Source organism: Chiloscyllium plagiosum, unplaced genomic scaffold (genome assembly GCF_037043375.1).
Source record: "Chiloscyllium plagiosum isolate Xiang-an unplaced genomic scaffold, Cpla_swu_hap1 HiC_scaffold_4, whole genome shotgun sequence".
Taxonomy (NCBI): Eukaryota; Metazoa; Chordata; class Chondrichthyes; order Orectolobiformes; family Hemiscylliidae; genus Chiloscyllium; species Chiloscyllium plagiosum.
In genome coordinates, this window is record NW_028270142.1 from 108,253,518 (window position 1) to 108,273,725 (window position 20,208).

Sequence of the window (20,208 nt, forward strand, 5' to 3'; positions counted from 1 at the left end):
GAAATTTCTTCTGCCTTTCATTAAAGTCATTGTTCATAAAATGAGTTTTTAATTTTGTCTGCATCAAAGAGAGATGAGCAGACTTTAATGCAGGTGACAGGGGTTACACCTACCAAATGGTAGATTGAGTAATGGTAAAGTCATTGAACTAGTATCCCAAAACTCCTCTCAGGGTAATGTTCTGGGACCATGGGTTTGAATCTCACCATGACAAATATGAATTTTGAGTTCAATAAAACACAACCAGCTCATGTGATGGCAACTATTGTTGTTTGTTGCAAAAATCCATCCAGTTCAATTATGCCTTCTCTGATCTACATGTAATTCCAAAGTCACAGCAATGTGGTTGACTCTAACTGCCTGCTTAAACTCATGCCATTTTAACAATAGGTTTTCAATTTTTTTTTTCCTTAAATAGGGAGGCAATGACATAGGTGAGTTATCACTTGACTGGTACTCCAGAGACTCAGGTACAAATCCCACCATGGAATTTAAAAAAAAAATCTCTGAAATTAAAAGTCTAATGATGATCATGAAACAAAGATTGATAAAACCAGAAAACTAATACCACTTAGGGAAGGAAATCTAGCCTACATATGACTCCAGAATGATAGCAATACAAGTTAGTCTTAACTGCACTCTGAAATGGCCCAGCATGTCACCTGACTGCTAGAATGTCTCAGAAAAACATTTAAACCAGACAGACAAGGCAAAAGAAATAACAACTGCAAAGTACTGCTCACTAACATCTGTGAGCTCCCAATATCAGGACAACTGTGTCAGACTAGTTAGGGAAGAGCCTGGCATAGACTTACAGAATCATACTTCCTGGTATGTCCTGTCCCACCAGCAGGACAGATCCAGGAGAGATGGCAACACAATAATACAGAGTCTTGAGGAGCAACCCGGGGTATTCTCAACTTTAGCTCTGGGTGCCATGATGTTTCATGGCATCAGGTCAACCAAAGGCAACAAAACTTCCTGCTGATTAGTATGTAATGTTCTCCCTCAGCTGATGAATTAGTGCTCTTCCTTGTTGACTTCCACTTGGAGGAAACACTGTGGGTGGGCAGGGCTCAGAATGGAGGATTTCAATGACCACCAGGAGTGGCACAGCAGTACCACTAATGATTGAAGGACACAGCTGCTACTGTGGGTCTGCAGCATGTGGTACAGAGCCAATAAGAGGGAAAACATACTTACCCTCATCCTCACCAATCAGCCTACCACAGATCATCTGCCAGTGACAGTATTGGTAACTAACTACTGTACAGTCTTTGGAGACAAAGTCCTTCCTTCACATTGAGAACATCCTATATTGTGTTGGGTGGCACTAACACCTAGCTAAATGGGACAGACTTCAAACAGATATAGCAACTCAAGAGTAGGCATCTATGAGGCGCTGTGGGCCATCAGCATCATCACAATCATACTCCAATACAATTCTGCAACCTCATGGCTTGGCATATCCCCGACTCAACCGCTACAAGTGAACCAGAGAATCAGTCCTGGTTCAATGGAGAGTGGAGGAGGACATGCCAGGAGCAGCACCAGGCTGTCTAAAAATTAAATGTCAACCTGGTGAAGCTACTAAACAGGACCACTTGCCAGTTAAATGGCATAAGCAATAAGTGATAGACAAAGCTAAGCAATTCCACAACCATCAGAATAGAGTCATAGAGATGTACAGCATGGAAACAGACCCTTTGGTCCAACATGTCCATGCCGACTTGATTGATATCCCAACACAATCTAGTCCCACCTGCCAGCACCCGGCCATATCCCTCCAAACCCTTCCTATTCTTATACCCATCCAAATGCCTCTTAAATGTTGCAATTGTACCAGCCTCCACCACTTCCTCTGGCAGCTCAGTCCATACATGTACCACTCTCTGTGTGAAAAAGTTGCCCCGTAGGTCTCTTTTATATCTTTCCCCTCTCACCCGAAACCTATGCCCTCTAGTTCTAGACTCCCAACCCCAGGGAAAAGACTTTGCCTATTTACTCTATCCATGCCCTTCATAATTTTGTAAACATCTATAATGTCACCCCTCAGCTTCCGACGCTCCAGGGAAAACAGCCCCAGCCTGTTCAGCCTCTTCCTATAGCTCAAATCCTCCAACCCTGGCAACATCCTCGTAAATCTTTTCTGAACCCTTTCACGTTTCACAACATCTTTCCAATAGGAAGGAGACCAGAATTGCATGCAATATTCCAACAGTGGCATAACTAATGTCCTGTACAGCCACAACATGACCTCCCAACCCCTGTACTCAATACTCTGACCAATAAAGGAAAGCATACCAAACGCCTTCTTCACTATCCTGTCTATCTGCAACTCCACTTTCAAGAAGCTCTTTGTTCAAGGTCTCTTTGTTCAGCAACACTCCCTAGGACCTTACCATTAAGTGTATAAGTCCTGCTAAGATTTGCTTTCCCAAAATGCAGCACCTCGCATTTATCTGAATTAAACTCCATCTGCCACTTCTCAGCCCATTGGCCCATCTGGTCAAGATCCTGTTGTAATCTGAGGTAACCCTCTTTGCTGTCCATACACCTCCAATTTTAGTGTCATCTGCAAACTTACTAACTGTGTCTCTCATGCTCGCATCCAAATCATTTATGTAAATGACAAAAAGTAGAGGACCCAGCATCGATCCTTGTGGCACTGCACCAGTCACAAGCCTCCAGTCTGAAAAACAACCCTCCACCACCACCCTCTGTCTTCTACCTTTGTGCCAGTTCTGTATCCAAATGGCTAGTTCTCCCTGTATTCCCTGAGAGCTAACCTTGCTCATCAGTCTCCCATAGGGAACTTTGTCAAACGCTTTACTGAAGTCCATATAGATCACATCTACCGCTCTACCCTAATTAATCCTCTTTGTTACTTTCTCAAAAAACTCAAGTTTGTGAGACATGATTTCCCACGCACAAAGCCATGTTGACTATCCCTAATCAGTCCTTGCCTTTCCAAATACATGTACATCCTGTCCCTCAGGATTTTAAAAAAAAACCTTTACACAGATCATTGCCTCAGGCAGTATCTGTTAGGTCCCTATATCCAGACAAATCGTAACCTCTGCCTTTTACAACCCATCTTAAGAAAAAAAACAAGGAAAACATAACCTTATTAAAGAAGCAGCATTGTCACACACCAGTACTGGTGCCTGCACTGGAATCCACTTCTCCCACACCAGGCTTTGAGCCATATATTTATTCATTTAATCTAATTTGTCAAATACCAATTTGCACATGGCTAAGGTAATAATCCAGAAGTTCTGACCTTTAATGTTCTGCTTTCTTCATTTGATGCCTAGCTCCTCATACTGATTATGCAAAACCTCCTGCTTTGTACTGCCTGTCATTAATATCCATATGGTCAATGAGGACTGAATCCTCCCCCTACAGCTACAATTTCCTCTCCAGCAGATGCCCCAAACTTTGGGAACAGGAATAAAACACAACTAAGTGGACTCACTGCAGAGAACTGTACTAGTTCTTCTCATTGTACTATCATCTACTATCATTGCAATTCTTTTTGGTCTCCCCTTTTGAATGGCTTCTTGTACTTTGGTGCCATGATCAGTTCATCCAACTGCAACCCTCAATCTCATTTGGAAGGGCCTCTAGCCAGTTGATCAATTCCAAATCCTGAAGCTCCTGCCCTCAGGATCCCTTTATCTCCCTCATCTGCAGTCACATTCTTCTGTCCATCAACACTGACCAAATCAGATTACTCTATTTAACTAGTGTGACTACCTCCTGATACAATGAATTCAGGTAACATCTATTTCTCTGGTATTGCACAATGTCTGTTGTTCAGCCTCCAGTTCATAAACTCTGACCTGAAGCTATTTGAACTTCAAACACTTACCACAGAAGTGTTTGCCCTGGATCACACAAACATCCAGGAGCTCCCACATGCTGCAGCTATAACACATCAACCTCCTGCCATCCTTCAAGCATTCTAACTTAATACATAATGATATTATTTAAATGCATATGTTTTAGAATATTTTATTAGCCTTACCATGAGTTGCTATTTTATTTTGAATCTCAGAAATAAACCTTTACTTACCAGACACTCATTAAATAACTAATCTCTTCTCCTGAGGGATAATGACTCTATTTTGTATCACTTGGACTTTCACTTCATTCATTTATGTATGCCCATTACATTTTTGTAGCAAAAGGTATATCCTTGATGGTTTCAATCCATCCTTTCATCACTACCTCCTGCACTTGACGTATTACATCGTGCTGAATAGTTTTCTTGATTCAAGCAAGATGCTTATTTTTCAGATTTAATGTCTTTGCTGAATTGGTGGCTTCCAGAACATGTTGACCTGTGGCTTTTCCTTGAATCTGAAGATTTTACATTCTGTCTTAGCATCCTCAACTTGCTTCTTAAACAGACTGCTCTTATCATCATGTCTGTTTTGTGCATCTATTTGCCTTGTTCCATTGTACTGGCAGCACATTGCAAGGTGCCTTCATCATTGACATCATATTATCTAGGAACTGGTGTTGCCAATACTAGTTGTTTGTTTCCAGTAAAAACTGCTTCCTGTTCAATGCCCCAATACCACTGCACATCCTTAACTATGAGCTTGTTTAGAGGTTCACATTCTAATTAGGCAGAACTTTGCTAGATAGTTCATTGCACTTCTACCACATCTATTGATCATTGTAGTATGCTATAGCTACCACTTTATCAGGACTTGGGTGAAGACCTTTTGCTGTCAGTACATGACATGTGCTTGACTTTAGGCATTTTCAACCCCACCTTTATCTTTTTCAACTTCAGGGTCATCTCTCCAGCCATCAGATTATGTTCAAATCAAGGTCTGTGATGGTTTCCTTCACTGTACCTCCACATCACAGATGAGCAGATGTGGATTGTTCCATTATATAGCTTTATCCTTACCATCAAAAGTTTCATTTTTGGGTCATCAATTTGAGTCACTTTGCACAAGTTTGCAAAGCTCATGAAATTGTATGAAGCACACATCTGACACCTTGTTTGTTTGATGCCCTGCTTCTGCAGTCATCATTCTAACAGTCTTAACTATTTATCACCTTTGGATGTGATGATGCCAACCTTTTGTGTAGAGTGATTCATAAAATGTGGCACCTGTAATTTCTCCAGGAACATTCTTTGTAGGTTTACTTTCCTTCTTTCCAGTCAAACACCTGTGTGCAAACTCTTTCCACTCAATGTTAGAGTACTGCTTTTTCCATACTAGACATGCTTTCCTTTCTGTTGTGTGCTGCCCTCTGTAATATTTACAATCAATCTTCTGCTCTTGAACTTTTTGCTGTAATTTCTGCAATCATTTCCTGGTATAGAGTTCAAACTGTGCCTTCAAGGCCTTCAGTATCTCTCAGGCCTCTTCAGTGAGGTCTAGAGTTCATTACATGCTTGCAGCGTACTTTCCCCAGCGCTGCGAGCAAAGTTGTTCCTCTTACTTAGTAAGGCTTCTTTCTCAATTTTGAAGTGATCTCATAGTTTTGCCACTGAGACTGGAAGAAATTTCAATTCTTTCTTACGTCACCTTTCATTTCCATAGCACCAGGAAGTGGAAAATTTGCAGCCATTCTGGCTTACCCAGTAATGTGAAGTTGCAGACTGATATTCTAATTTTACTTGCTGCTTCTTACAGTAGCTGGCTCTCTTTCTGTGCTGAAAATCCACAATTTCAGCTGGACTCTTCCATGTAATGCATTATAAAGGTTACTGCTTCAAAAGTGAAAACAAGTAGATGTCCCATTATTGTATTCCAGGACACAATTATATAATGTAAAATGCATTTCTCTAAACACAGAGTGAAGCTCCCTCAACAATTTCCTATCAACCACTCAACATGGGATAGATACAGAGGAAGCCCTTACATCTCTTGTTGTACATTGACAACTGGGAAAGTGGTAGAAACCCAGAACATAGAAAAATAGGAACTGGAATAGGCCATTCAATCCTTCAAGCCTGCTTTGCCATTCAACATGATCATGGCTGATCATCCACTGCAATACCTTGTTCCCACTTTCTCCTATATCCTTTGATCCCTTTAGCCCTATGAACCATATGTATCTCCTTCTTGAAAACATTCATACTTTGGTCTCAATCTTTTCTGTGACAGAGAATTTGACAGGTTCACCACTCTTTGGGTGAAGAAATTTCTCCTCATCTCAGTCCTAAATGGCCTACCCTGTATCCTTAGACTGTACAATGTGTTCTGAATTCTTTCCTGAGATTATTCTGTATCAGTGGAAGATATAAAAATACTTGAAAGCTATTCTGTAACACTGCATAATAGATGTTTGTAAGTAGGAACAACTATTCAAGTTAAACAGACTTGACTAGAACAACATTTATAGAATGCGGTCTATCACATTGCTGCTGCTGAATCAAGCTAACAGTCCATAGATTCCTTTGCAGATGCAGTGTTCACCTAGAAGTCATTAAAGAACTTATTGGAGAAAATGAGATGATATCCTGACCTTCCCCACTGTCAACGAACAACCAGTATATCAGTGAAATGTCAAGAGTAGGGATGCAGAGCTGGTCCAATTTTTCAACTATTCCTTCAGTCTCAGTCCTCTTCAGCTAGGCAGGAGAAAATCAAATAGGATTTACGCTCATGATGCAAGGTTACCAACTCCCAAATTGTCCTGGAGTATTCCAGAATTAAAGATTAATTTTCTGAAACCTTGTCCACATAAAAATGAGAGCCACTTCGAACTAGGGTTGATATTTAATGCTGGCAGAGGGGTGTTGCCTGCCTCTTTTATGGAAGCCCCTTAAATGCCATTCAGCATTTCAGTGGACAGCAACAAGCCTTTCTACAATCAAGAGCAATGGGAATGCAAATCCTACCCACTGGGAACTGCCGATCAGAGCCCAGCAGCTTTATCTTAATATCACTGAGGAGGCTGCTGCAGAAAACACCAAAGGCCTAGGATCCAAGAATATGGGTGAATGCTTGTAGGATGTGTCCTGTGGCATTCACTTGGAGCAGAGGATGCAGTCAACTGCAAGGCCATAGTTCTCTCAGCTGGATTCCCATTCCAATGCTAGGTCCATCAATTAAGCAGTGCATTAGTGCCTTTGAATGATAGACACTTCCTAGGGAGCCTGCAAGCAAACATAGACAGATTTGCTCTGTGCCCTCCCATATAGCAAGCTCCCTGTCCCTGCCATTTGGTTATTAACAGTGATAGTGGGTCTGGCTCTTAAGCGAGCAATGCTTGCACTTTTAAGGTTTTTCTATCACAGATTGAATCAGAGTGATGGTGAGATTTGTGGGTTTGGAAGGTGCTGTCTAAGCATCTTTGGAGAATTGCTGCAGTGCATCTTGTAGTTAGTAGCGGCAGTATGTCTCGAATGTTGGCAGTGAAGACAATGGATATTTGCGGGTGTGGTGCCATTCAATCAGGCTGTTTGGTTCTGAACGATGTCAAGCTTGTTGAGTGTTGTTGGAACTGCACCCATCCAGGCAAGTGGTACCAGAGAAGGTAGATGAGTGTAATGCTGTTGATGTCATGTACATAGACCTTCAGAAGATATTTGACACATATCACACAACAGACTTGATAGAAAAATCCATCTTTCCACCCAATAATGTCTCCCAGCACACCAAACTCAAGGGGCATTAAATTTCTCCCTAGGTTGCACCATAAAAGCTGTATCCCCGCATGATCATTGGAGAATAAATGGGTCAGTGAAGTTATAAGGGAAGTGAAAATTGAGACAATATAAAATAAATATCAACTTGCTATCATCTATTTTGTATCAACATACAAAGTCAAGAGCTAGACCAGTTCTTTGAGAGATATAAACAAATGAGAAAATAGATCAAGTTATTTCAATACTTGAAATATATGGAGCCTGTGGGGTCCTCCTCAAATTTCTCTGGTTCTGATTCAATATGTGGGGGAGGTACCCTGATCACTAAAGGATTTTTTGAAAACACTTTACTGTGTTACTGGGGAAGTGTTTTTATCCCTGAATCTGTGCATCTGCAAATGAATTATTATCTCAGCTGATCACAATATTCTATTCATGGGAGCAAATAAGTGGGGCAAAACTTTATGAAGCATTGTCTCTGCATGACACTCAATATCACATTTAATATAAACACCTGGTAGTTAAAAGTTGGGAATTCAAAGTCCCCAGTTAAGTTGTAAGAGCAGCCTGATGTAACATTTTTTTAAAACAAAAATGAAGGTGTTCTTCCAGGCTTCATCTAATATTTCTTCCTCAATCTAAACCAGCGTAGATCATTCTTATTTCGGTTTGTGGCATTTTGCTTGTATAATATGACACCCATATATGTCGCCTGTCACTGCACTCAAAATAATTTGTTATATGGAGAAGACTTTGAGATTCATACAGTAAAGTGCTCCCTCGGTGCATCACCTTTGAATACAGAAGCAACATTGGTCGATTTCCCCCACTTCCACAACATTAAGGAGTTGCATTAAGTTAATAAAAACAGTGAATGGGTTACATGGAAACAGATGGATTGATTAGAAACAGCCAGCAGATATTTCTAAGGGGTAGATCATGTCTAACTTGTTAGAATTCTTTTGAAGATGTACCAGAGAAGATAGATGAGTGTAATGCTGTTGATGTGGCTATATGGATCTTTAGAAGACATTTGATACAGTACCACACAACAGACTTGATAGAACAATTATAGCTCATGAAATAAAAGGGTCAGGAGCAATATGGATACAACATTGTCTGAGTAACAGGAAATGGAGAAGTGGTCATTGGAGGGGAACTTGCAGGTAGTGGTGTGCCCATTTACCTGCTACCCTTGTCCTTCTTGATGGAAGTAGTTGTATGTTTGGAAGGTGCTGTCTAAGGATCCTTGGAGAATGTCTGCAGTGTTTCCTGGAGATAGTAGCAGAAGTGTGTCCTGAGCATTGGCAGTGAAGGCAGTAGATGATTGTGGATGTGGTGCCCATCAAGCAGGCTGCTTTTTTTTGGATGGTGTTAAGCTTGTTGGGTGTTGTAGGAACTGCACCCATCCAGGCAAGTGGGGAGTATTCCATCACACTGCTGACTTGTGCCTTGTAGGTGGTGGATAGGCTTTGGAGAATTACTAGGTAAGTTGCTGTTTAAAGAATTTTCAAGGATCAGGCTCGCAGGAAAGTAGTCTGACACAGAACAAACGACCGAGAGACGAGTCTGCTAGAATATAAGTGTTTTATTCCCCGCAGCGTCGCCACAACCAGGTCTCGTACTTACAACGGGTCTGGTTTTATACTCACTCTACGTGTTACCGAACTGGGAGCCGTCAGTTCTCGTAGAGCGGTTGCCAACAACCCACGCTCGGCGGTTAGACGTAACCCGGAGCAGACTCTACCGAACTGGGGACTTTCCCAGCTTATATACTCTTTCGAGATCTAAACATTCATGCGAACAACAGGGCAAGACTAAGCAACCCCTTCCATTCTGGTAACATATTCATGCGAACAACAGGGCAAGACTAAGCAACACCTTCCATTCCGGTAACATATTCATAATAAGATTCACACATGTATTGGGACATAATTTTAACCCTTTCACCACAGTTGCTTGCCACAGTAATCCTGGTCTCTGACCTGCTCTTGTAGCCACTGCATTTATGTGGCAATTCCAGTTTCTTATTAATGGTAACCCCAATGATATTGATTGTGGAGGAATTCAGTGATTGTAACACCATTGAAATGTCAAGTGGTGATGGTTAGATTCTCTCTTATTGGAGATGGTCGTTGCCTGGCATTTGGATGGGATGAATGTTACTTGTCACTTTTCAGTACCAGCCTGGATATTGTCCAGATCTTGTTGCATTTGAACATATGCTACTCTGTATCTGAGGCATCACTGGACAACCAGGAGGCCAATACATAAGATACTTTTCCCTGAAGCAATGGCAACAATTACTCAGCCAGTAAAACTACAAGTACAGTGAGGCAGAAGTCATATGTAGCCAGAAACTGATTTCATGTGAAGAAGAGTGGATTTACTGTGTTTGCATACCCAATTGCTTTCACAATCAAATTTCCTATTAGCACCATCCCAATTCATTGAGTTAAACCATACAAGTTACCATGGTGAAATGTGAACACAGATCCTTTTAGTCATAGCCTCTGTACTTCTCATGTGAGGGATAGCAAGATCATCAGATATGTTAGGAACCTGAGATCCATTGAGATCATCAGACCATCAAGATCACTCAAGGCCGTCCTCCCACCCAGACCCAAAGTCTTCTCACAACGTTCCTAAGTCATTATAAAGGAAAACCTGTAGCCAATTCAAAAATTCAGTGAAACTTCTCTGACTCTATTCCAACAGAAAGCCAAAGTGTCACCTTACTTATTGATAAGACAAAGTGTGGAGAGCTGCATGCAATCATAATCTTTCTATTTCAAAATGACAGTGCAGAATAGGGAAACCTAATGGTACTGGAGAGAATTCACTATACAGTACCATTAGGTGGCTGTAAACTAAAATTACTTTGCCAGTTCCGATTGAGTCATTTAGTTACTTCTTCTTTCTTTGCACACCCTTATCCTCTATTATTGTAGCATTCAACTATTTCTTAACTCAGTCCAAGATTTCTGTCCCCACTTTTCTCTCTGGGAGTCAACTGCAAGTGTTCATCACTCTCCATGTGGTGAAGGATTTCTCAGCAATATTTTGCCTTTAATAGTTTGAACCTATGTCCATTAGGCCTACACATACTGATATGTATGTAATTGAAAGTTATGATGTGCATTTATCTTGTTCTCTCCGCTTACATGTATCACAAAGAAACATAGAAGACAGGAGCAGAAATAGGTCATTATGGGCTGCATGGTGGCACAGTGGTTAGCACTGCTGCCTCACAGCGCCAGAGACCTGGGTTCAATTCCCGCCTCAGGCGACTGTGTGGAGTTTGCACATTCTCCCTGTGTCTGCGTGGGTTTCCTCCGGGTGTTCCGGTTTCCTCCCACAGTCCAAAAATGTGCAGGTCAGGTGAATTGGCCACGCTAAATTGCCTGTAGTGTTAGGTGCAGGGTAAATGTAGGGGAATGGGTCTGGGTGGGTGCGCTTTGTGGGGTCGGTGTGGACTTGTTGGGCCAAAGGGCCTGTTTCCACACTGAAAGTAATCTAATCTAATCTAATCTAATCTAATCTAATCTCAACCCTTCAAGCATGCTCCGCCAGTCAATATGATCATGGTTGATCATCAAGCTAAATAACATAACCCTGCCTTCCTCTCATATCCCTTGATCCCTTTAGCTACTGGATCTACTTTCTTCCTGATTTTACTCCACAGAGGCTGGTTTCCTGTAACTAAGACCCCCTTATTTACATGTGAAAAGTCCTTCACACTGATCCAGCTTCTGTAGAGTTAACTTTCAGAGTGAGCAGCATCTCTGACATTCCTGTTTATATCTATCAGCCAAAGCTCCCTAACAGGACCAGATTAACAGCCTCAATCAGGTAACTCATATTCAATGATATCCACGTGACTGACCTCGCTACAATCACTACATCCCTCCATAAGCTGATTTTTATTGTAGCTCCTCCTGGGGCATTTCAGCACCAGGTCAGGTTCTTCTAGCTCTGCCTCTGATGCAGGCAGTATGTAACACATGGTAGCTCATCTCTTATGCCCAGAGCATCTCGGAAGAAATTTATTTTCTTCTTCAGGCAGCAAACGCATCAAGTAAGCAACATCCGTTGTGTCAGAATTTGAGGTATCTTCAACACTTGATGGAGAGGGAGAACCCATGGGTTCCGGAACAATTGGAATGGCAGACAAGGAGCCAGGAACATTTTGCTCCCACACCATTTGCAAGTTTACAGCTTTATATGGTCCATGTGCATGTTTAGGACCATTGTACCTACTCAAATGTCACTGGACCTGACCTTGCTTCAAACATGCCTCTTAGCCATGCAGGGCCAATCCTGGTAGTTCCTACACCAATTTCATCCCCTCAAGTAAACTCTCTCTCTTGCTTACCAGAGTCTTGTATCTGAGGTTCCTGGCATCATTTCACCCTCCCTGAACTAGGGAAAGTCAGATTTAATCAGTTGCAGAATGTTCTCTCCACTACCAATCTGCTGGACCTATGCCTGTAGTCGCAAAAGGGGTGATCCTATAATCTAAGTAGGAACCAGGACAGTTCAGTATTTAGAGAAATTTTAGACTGTTTCTTTAAGCCTGCTTCAAAGTTTGGACTGCTCTTTCTGCCAGACCATTGGATGATGGATGATATGGAGCTGTCCTTATATGACAAATACCACTTGACTCTAGGAAATACTCGAATTCCCTGCTGGTAAACAGTGGGCCTGTTATCTGTGACCAACACTTGCGGCAGTCCACATATTGCAAAAGATATGCATAGTTTTTCTAACATCGTTCCCATGTTTGACGAATGAACTCTACGTATGTGCAGCTATTTTGAGTGGGCATCTACAATGACTAAAAGCATTGAGACCATGAAAGGCCCTGCATAGTCAACATGTACCCAGCCAATCCCACAAATTGTGGGAGCTGCTGGTAGCAACTGTTGTCCTTGTTGGCACTCTGGGCACTGCCTCACCAATGCAGCTCTGTTTGTATCCAGTCTTGGCCACCAGTCTAACATGTCGCCAACATCTTCATTTTGGAAACTCCTGGATGACCCTAATGGAGTTCAGCCAGTATCTGGCAGTGACCTTTGCTTGGGAAAATCTTGCTTCTCATAATCATATGCTGTCCTGTTGTGTGTTCTGGTCTCTCTGCATCCAAAAAGGTTTCATTCATGTGACAGCTCTATGGTTTCTCCCATCACCACCAACTGTCTCAGTTTTGCCATGACAGGATCTTGCTGCTTCCAAAGTCTGATATTGTCAATTGTGACAGGAAGTGTGTCCTGAAACTTTAAAATCATTATTGACTCGACCAATGGGGGCACCACCAATGGCGTATCTGATGGTGGAAGGCAGCTGACTGCTTTTGCATTTGCATACTTGGATTCCTGATAGTGTTCCAACTTGTAATTATACACACATAATATTATAGCCCACTGGTGAATTCAGCCTGAAGGTATGGGTGGCATTGCCTTGTCTCTTTATATTAACCTAGCAGGGATTTGTGTTCCGTTAATATTATAAACTGACATCATTTAAGGAATTGCAGGCACTTCCTGACTTCTAATATGACTGCCCAATCTTTATTCTCTATCTGGGCGTATTTACACTCTGCATTAGCAAAAGTCCTAGATTCATACACTATTGGGCATTCCTCTCCATTGGGCTATCAACGAGCTAATATTTATTCCGATGCCATATATGGCATTGTATGTCAATACCAGTTCTTGCACTGGATCATAGTGTGTCAACACCTTACAGGATAATAACTGTTTCTTCACCTCCGTGAAGGTTATGGCTTGGCTATGTGACCATTTCCAAGACTGACCCTTTTTTTAAGAGTTAGATTGGATTAGATTCCTTACAGTGTGGAAACAGGCCCTTCGGCCCAACAAGTCCACACCGACCCTCCGAAGGGTAACCCATCCAGTCCCACTTCCCTCTGACTAATGCACCTAACACTAGGGGGAGTTTAGCACGGCCAATTCACCTAACCTGCACATCTTTGGACTGTGGGAGGAAACTGGAACACCCGGAGGAAACCCACACAGACACGGGGAGAATGTGCAAACTGCACACAGACAGTCACCCGAGGCTGGAATTGAAGCTGGGACCTGGTGCTGTAAGGCTCACCACTGAGCCATCGTGCAACCCTTTGATACAAAGATGCCAGGATTCACCAATCCAAGGAAAGACGTAAGCTCAAATACAGACCTGGAACCCAGAGCACCTTTGATCGCTCTCACTCTACCTTCCAACAGGTGTAACCCGGTCTCATTGACTCAGTAGCTTAAGTAGGATACTTGGGTTGCCTGGAACACATTTTTCCCTTCAGATGTATATCCCCGCCTGGGAGAAATATCTAACAAATGTCTCCAAGTTCTCTATGAACTTATTGGTTTTCCCTGTTATTAGCACATCCTCTAGATAAATGGCGATCAGGGTAGATCTTGTAAAATGTTCTCCATCATCCACTGAAACATTTCACAGGCTGACAATGCCCCAAATGGCTGTCTTGTTTCTTGGTGCAGATCCTTATGAGTATTAATTGTAGCAAATTTCTGGGTATCTGACTGCAATTGCAATTATGCATGGCTCATGTCCAGCTTCGTGAAGGACAGTCCTCCCACCTGCTTTGCATTTAAATCCTCTGTGTGAGGGATTGAGTATTTATCCAGCTGCAAAAAGTGATTTATCATTTGTTAAACCAACCCATCAACCTCCACAATTTGGCCAACCATTACTGCCCATTCTGTAAACTGGACTGATATGATGATTCCTTTGCTTAAGGAAGGCAAATAGTAATGGGTGGGCCTTGCAGAATGGTGGAATTTCTTCCTGGTCAACACGCAAGGTGGCTTTGGCTCCTTTGATAGCCCGTAGACCTTCCTGAAAAACTTCTGGATATTTAGTTAGAACCCTTTTCAGACATGCATTTTCTAATCAAAAAAGGTTTTAATATCTGGTGTCTCAGGGAAAGCTAGGCTTCTAATAACCACAAGAGCTGCAGGTCCACACAGTAGAATTATTCATTGCTTTTCATCTGCCCCAGTGTCATTTGTCTGGAAAACATAACTCATTTGGTTCACATACCGGGCCCAGTTTGCGATGGCAGGGTTAAGCAAGTCAAGCTTTCCAAATGATGGCATGATGCCAGAAATGCTTAACCCAACTCAAAGATGACTGTTGCGAATGAGTTTCTTCAGGAGCTTGCTTTCTCTTGTTGCCACTGAAATAACTCCACAGAGGCCAGTATCCATCACCAAGTCACCCTTTATTTAAACATGGAAGGTCCTTGACACTGATCCAGTTCTCTCACAGAAACTCACAGAGTGAGCCAACTCTCTGATACTCTTGTTTATATTTGTCAGCCAGGACTCCCTGATTGGACCAAATTAGCAGCCCCAATCAGGGAATTCAATATCTATGAGATCCACGTGGCTGACATTATTACAATCACTACACTTGCATTTAATATTTTTCTGCCTCTTTCAATCTCTTCTGTCATACTTCCTAACCTAGATTCCAAATCGTGAAGTCAACCATGCAGAAAGTTAAGATGGGGTGCTACTCTTCATCAAACTGGCCTTCCTTTCGCCTGACTTTACTGTTCATATATGAAATGCAGGGTCAGTTCATAAAATTTACAAGGGCCTGGTTATTCCTTCCTTAATTCAGAAGACAATACCAGGCTGAGATTAAAATAAAGATGCATTAAGGAAGGCCGTATAGCCTATTCAGAAGGAATTGCAGTGGTCAGCCAGCCTCTGACTGTACATGTTGCATTCTTTGATTCCTTTAATCCCAAATATGTCAAGGTGCAACATAGAGATTCTGGTTAGGTTTCAATTACCAATCATGCAGCAGCCCTGAGAACAACTATCTAAATCAATTAGACCCATAAAATACCAGCAGGACAAATTAGCTAACAATGGATAAACACAAATAGAATCTCGGCGTCCGAGTTTCAAAGGTGATATTACCTGCAGTCATGACTGGATTGCCAAGGTCCAAAGCTGAAGGAAGAATTAGGGTTGGACTTCCAAACTCAGAGTTGGATTGCCAAGATTTGGAACAGATTGCCATGCCTCAGGATTCAATCCACTCACATAATGAAACACTTTTTCCCATACACGGCAGTATCCTGGAAATATCCAGCTTAAGGTGTTAGATGACAAGTGCAACTAATACAAATGCCAGACATTAACCATCTCCATCAAGATGGAGTCCAACTATCTCCCCAGTACATCAATGGCATTATTATTTTTGAATCCACCACTATCAACAATCTGGGATCACCAGTGAGCAGAAACCTTACCGGACCATTATATTGTTGGTAGAGGAGCAGATCAGAGATTGCTTATTCTGAAATAAATGGCTCAACATCATGAATTGAAGACACAAGAATAAAGAAATACAAATTGAATATTCTCCAGATGTCTGGATGACTGCAGGTTTGCAACTATACTCAGATAGCTTAACATTATCCAGTCTGATTGTTCAGAACTCACGCACCAAGTTAAAGGTTCACTCCTTCCATCACATCCTATTTTGCTTACCATCAATAAGATGAAGTGCAGCAATTTGCCAGCACATTTTCAACAGCACTTCTTAAAACTGCTAATTATACTACCTAGAAGCATTAAAGCAGCAACTGTGTAGAAACAGTTCCACCTGCAGATTCACCAAATCACACACTATCCTGACCTGAGACAATATCATTTTCCTTCACCATCACTGGGTCAAAATCTTAGAACGTTCACCCTAACGGCACTGTGGCAGTCCCTACATGGCAAAGACTGCAGCATTTCAAGAAGCAATTGTTCACCACCTTCTCAAGGGCAATTAGGGATGAGCATTAAATGTTATCCCAGCCAGAAACACCCACACGCTGTAAAACAAAACAAAATGAGAAGAATATTCAGGGCTGAATTGCTGAGGATTTCAAAGATTTAGAGTCCCATAAGTTAAATGGGTCCTCATATTGTCTTTACCCCACAATTTGAACACCTTTGTTTTAACAATTCCCAAGATTTTGGTTTCATCACTACAATCAAAGACCACCCCAAGCACTGACCAAGCTTTGGCTGGCTTTATGATGCCATGTAGTTATGTCAGTACCATTCCTCAATGCGGCTATTCCACCAGCCAAAAGCCCCTCTGGCTGTCAACTATACTAAGTTTGCACCTTTGTTTTGTAAATTGAGAATAAATGCAGCTTTTGTAGAATTACTAAAAACAGATTAATTGAGAATTGAATCTGAGCCTCTCTAAGTTGTACCTTAATTTATTGTGGTTCTTTTCACCGCGCTGGGAATTTGTGTTGCAGACATTTCATCCCCTGTCTAGGTGACATCCTCAGTGCTGTGAAGCACTTCTGTGATCTTTCCTCCGCCATTTGTAGTGGTTTGAATCTGCCGCTTCCAGTTGTCAGTTCCAGCTGTCCGCTGCAGTGGTCAGCAACTAGCCATGAAACGACACGACCAGCTATCCTTGGTAGCCACACACGCAGATGACAAGCAACATGAATTCGACTGGGACAACACTACTATTATAGGACAAGCCAAACAGAGAACAGCCAGGGAATTCATAGAGGCATGGCACTCATTCACAGATATAATCAATAAGCACATCGACCTGGACCCAATATACCGACCACTGCAACGGACAGCTGGAACTGACAATCAGAAGCAGCAGATTCAAACCACTACAAATGCCGGAGAAAAGATCACAGAAGCGCTTCACAGGAGGCTCCCAAGCACTGAGGATGTCACCTAGACAGGGGACGAAACGTCTGCAACACAAATTCCCAGCACGGTGAACAGAACCATAACAACGAGCACCCGAGCTACAAATCTTCTCACAAACTCTGAACCTTAATTTATCTATTGGGTGCTCAATGATGCTATCAAGGATGGGACTTAGTACCAGAGGGGTACAGTAAAATCTTTAAAAATGGTCGATAGTTATCTTTAGAATCAACCACATCATGTGAGACTGGAGTCATACATAGGGTTAAGAGTTCCCTTCCTTGTTAATGACTCCCATTTGGGGTTTGAACATAATTTTCAGGTTTAAAGTTCATTTTGTCTAAACCCTCCCCAAGAATGACCAGCTTTACAGAGTTTAATTTCATAATGTATTCTGGAGGGATCTGAAGTATCAAACCCTGGTTTACTGGCTGAGTATCCTTATACCATTTGATACTAATTGCTGTAATAGATAGAAATATGTCTGCTTTATTCAGCAACGTTTTCACTGGAAATCAACGTTCAGTAGATTATAAATTAGGACTGAATCTTCATGTAGATCCAGAAGCTCTTCATCTAAGAAAAATGCCATGAGAGCCCAAAATCTGGAAATGCCATCTCCTACCCAGGGGAAACAGGCAGTTCGATTCTTGGCATCAGCTATCCATATAAGTCAACAGCTGCATCTACTCATACGTAATTTTGATGAGGTAGAGTATCTGAAACTCAAAGTGTGTAAATAAATCTGTTATAATCAGGTATGAAACTTGTGGATTCATTTAGATAGCTAGGGTACCCTTTTGGAGAGGTAAAGTACACCTTTTGATATGGTCCTAGATACTTTGGGAGAGGAAAGGTACCACTTGAACTAGATTAAGTGTGCCTTGGGATCATTAAAGATAGGCATGAATGTATGCGAAAACTACATAAGCCTATTGGAATTGTCGAGGCTGTCAAAGAACTGTCAAGCTGTCAAAAAATTGTCAAAAGGCCAAAGTATTACGAAGACACAAATAATTTTTGAGATGCCATAGGTGTTAACAACTTTCAACTGTTAAATTCCTTGTAACTATCAATTGTAGTAAGTCCCGACATCAAATTATGGCTGCCTTTCAGAAAATCACAAATGTAAGTGGAATGACTTTCAGTGAATCATATGTCATGGAAATTAATGTTAAATCTGGAGTTATATTACTTCAGTCATTTCTTGCTCTGAAAAAATAATACACAGTTTGAAAAGATGTCCTGTATGTGCACAGTATTGTTTATTTCTAGCTTATATAACTTGCAATATAAAATACGTCATGAAATGTGAAATAAACACTGAACAGTTTGATACACCAGGACCTTCTCAACTGAAAACAAATCTAAGCCATTATTAAATTGAAATGGTACACATTCTTAAATGCCTACATTCTGTTATGAAGATGTAGCATTGTTTCTTATTGAGAACACTTGGTGCTGTCACTGCTAACTTTTAACTCTCGCAAAGGTACAGTTCACCTACATCTTCATAACAGTTCATAAATAAGACAACGAATAAAACAAATTTTAAAATATTGAAGAAATACAATAGAAATTTAAGGATTGTAAACAAATATTACAATTACAATTAACTGAGAGCTATCATTAAAGGATTTGCACTGCATGGTGGATTTTACAATATAAAGTTGTCACCGTGAGGGTCACTGCTAAGTCAACAGTTTGACTGATAGCTCCAAATTGTTATAGACTAGAAATGCTTGTTGTCATAAGAGGTTAAGTATGAGTAAAAATTTTTTTTTAAAACAAGGTAAGGATGGAAGTGTATTTCATAAGTAATTAATTGAAGGAATCACAATGCACTGAGATTTTGTTTAAATGAATGAGTGTCTTTTTTAAAAAAGGGGACATCAAAAATGGACACAGTTTTATTAGAGACAATTTTATTTTATGTCAGCATGACCTCTAGTAGATATTAGGGACCTGGCATGAAGTGGCTAAGGAAAAAGGGTGGTCGGTGAGAACCATGATTTAGCATATGCTGGCACTATTTTGGCATGGGGCTGTAAAGGATAATGGGGAAGAGAGGAGGGCTGGGTTGGGCTATGGGGTATGAAGGGCCTTTGAGGGAAAAGTAGGGCTATACAGTTGTATATAGAGTATGAGGGGCTATGGAGCATTTATCAGGTTATATGGGAGCACAGAGGATATGAGGTGTTGAGGCAATGGGTAGAAGGACTGAGAGTGATATGGAAGGTACGATAAACCAAACAGATGGGTAAAGCAGTGCATGGTGGTGCATTGGGAATGAGCAGCCTTAGATTGAGAAATAGAGGGTGGAAAGAGACAGATGAGGGGCGGAAGATTGACATGAGCAGGAATTGGTGTGGATAAGGGGACCTACATTGGTCTCGAGTGTTTTTGGGGTTAGGCATGGTTAGGGGATGTAGAGTGTGTGAAGGGGTGGGGTTGCTGAGGGCTGTTTCTCAATTGAATCAACCTTCTAAGAACTTTAACACAGTATCTTCTACACGACCCACCTGTGCACTCAGCTGTCTCCACACGCGAGCTTGGGAAGCCCACCAGCCTGGAAGGAAAATCCGATATCTCTGGGCACGTCTTCCTGTGCAGGCCTGCAGAGCTGGGAAATATCCCAACTTCTGCACTGGAGCAAAAATGTGGGCCTTAATATCAATACTACCATGTCCTGCCTCAGTCTGTGCTGAGTCAGATGATTAACGTAGAACAAGGGATTGGATTTCTCCTTCCTCAGAGTCAGCTTGAATCTGGGGTCAACTCCAGGAGATCTCCAGCAATCTGCCACTGTGGTAGGAAAATTCAAAACTAAAGGGCACAGTCTTAAGG

General features: G+C 41.6%; 1 protein-coding gene across 2 annotated transcripts in view; it reads right to left on the bottom strand.

The window, feature by feature from the left end:
* Window positions 1-20,208, bottom strand: part of LOC122547880 (uncharacterized) — a 121,580-nt gene that overhangs the window by 10,246 nt on the left and 91,126 nt on the right. The gene's annotated exons all lie outside the window — the stretch shown is intronic.